At 39.5% G+C, this 1,987-nt stretch overlaps 1 long non-coding RNA gene across 1 annotated transcript; it reads right to left on the reverse strand.

Moving 5' to 3' along the window:
• Positions 1 to 278: 278 nt before the first annotated feature.
• LOC107583730 (uncharacterized) lies at positions 279 to 846 on the reverse strand. The gene is made up of 3 exons (XR_001609064.1): positions 753 to 846; positions 629 to 655; positions 279 to 321 (listed from the first exon to the last, which is right to left on the reverse strand). It is a non-coding gene; the product is annotated as an uncharacterized lncRNA (long non-coding RNA).
• Positions 847 to 1,987: the final 1,141 nt, after the last annotated feature.

Below are 1,987 nucleotides of genomic sequence, written 5' to 3' on the forward strand. Positions count from 1 at the left end.
GATGACGACAATTTCTCATAATTCAAGTGAGCTTCACCCCTTTCCCCCTGAATATACAAGGCCAAGTGAAGAGCAGAGGTGGGAGTATTACATATCTTATCAGCTTATACTAAACAGACCTCTCTTGAATAACTCACATTCTCAAGCATTCATCACCTAAGCAACTACAAACTTAAATAGACCTGCTTTTAAAAACTAATACTCTGTGGGTGAGTATAACAGTCCCATTCACCTGTTTAAACTGTAAACACCAGGTTAATAGGAGCAAAAGCTCCCATCTCCTCCACCTCTGTCCTTCTGCGATGTATCAGACGAGTCTTCCTGTGACGATATAAAATTACAGTGAGTCATTTTAGAAAGGATGACTTAAAACCTTCCAAACTGCTTCTCGAGTTTCTGCTTCTCAGGTGAAAAGTCACTCAATAAACCTTTTTGAGCCTCAGCAGGTACTTATCTAACAAACATCTGGTTTGACAGGTTAAATTCTTTGGGTATGAGCGCATGGATGAGCCAGAGGGGAGAACATGGTCAGGTGTCAGACAGACATTTGAAAAACAAATGTGGAAGAGTTGAAATATGTTGTAGGACCCAAACAGGGCTGTCCAAAACACCAACCGTTTCCAAATACCTTATGGGTCAGCTGAGTCACTGATACCTATGTGAAAGAGAGACACATGTAAACTCAATTTCGCCGCCATATTCCAGGAAATTGTTGGGTCTAGACCAAATGCAGAGTAGATCAAAGTACTGACCGTTGCAATGAGCAACCAGGATGATCATCTCCCTCCACATTCCTGCATTCTTCTGCTTTCCATCATCATCCGAGCTGGAGAGAGGCCCGCGGAGAGGGTGTGCAGAGCAGAGACTGGACACACAACAAGGGAAACACTAGAAAGAGAAGCTTTATTAAGACCAGTGGCTCAAATACACTAAAAGGAAAAAGATGGGTGGGTGGGGTGAAAGGGGAAATCTAGTGAGCAAATGTTTTGTCCACAGATGGGCATATGTTAACAGTTTCTCTATTAATGTTAATGTAGAACTTGTTAGCAGTACACTGAAATGCTTATGCATTTTAAGTTTTCTTGTTTCTAATATTTTCTAAACATTTTCTAATCATATGAGGACATGTACTAATTATAGCAGCTCTGGTATTAAATCATTCACTGAGAGAAAAGGCAGAAACTTTAAAGCAACCACGAGGCCAGGACCCACTAGGGGGCCTCAGCAAACTTCCAATGGGACCACAGGATGACTTTAATTCTGTCATCAAGCTGTTCCAAAACTGTATGAATTTCTTTCTTCTGCCGAACACAAAAGATAGTTTGAAGAATGCAGGTAATCAAACAGTTGCTAGTCCCATTTTCCCATCCCACTTCCGGAGGAGACCGGGGCTAGTTGTCACAGAAAGATGCTGTCACAAGGTAACATTTGACATTTTCCTGTTTGTTTTGTATTTCTGAATTATTTGACTATATTTAAAGTATACTAAATGCTGTTAAAAGGCAGGTTCCACTGTGAAAACTTTACCTCATATAGTAGGACAACATTCCCCAAAACTGAATCATGTTGCTGCAAAAGGTCAACATGTGTTCAATATTTATATTCCTAAACAAGACTGTTATAGAAATTGACTTTCAAAAATCTACCCTGTGCGACAACTATAATATATATGTATATGTAAATGTATAAGTATAAACCTAAAAAGTGCGACAACTAGCCCGATTGTCCCCTAAAAGATAACGTTTTCACAGCAACCCCATGCAGGGATAAAGACATCATGAGTTTGGAAAGCAACCATCACATAACAATCCTGATATTTCCTGTGGATCTTTTCTGTTGAGTGGAAATTTTGCAAAAATTTCTGTTAATAGTCATGATGTCATTTTTTATATCGTTATTAATATCTTTGACCTCAATGAGGTCATTGAGTCATAAGGAATTCTTATATCCCACCCTGAGAGGCCAGAGGAGCATTAGGCTTACATGT

The sequence above is a fragment of the Sinocyclocheilus grahami genome, unplaced genomic scaffold (assembly GCF_001515645.1).
Source record: "Sinocyclocheilus grahami isolate Dianchi unplaced genomic scaffold, SAMN03320097.WGS_v1.1 scaffold55.1, whole genome shotgun sequence".
Taxonomy (NCBI): domain Eukaryota; kingdom Metazoa; phylum Chordata; class Actinopteri; order Cypriniformes; family Cyprinidae; genus Sinocyclocheilus; species Sinocyclocheilus grahami.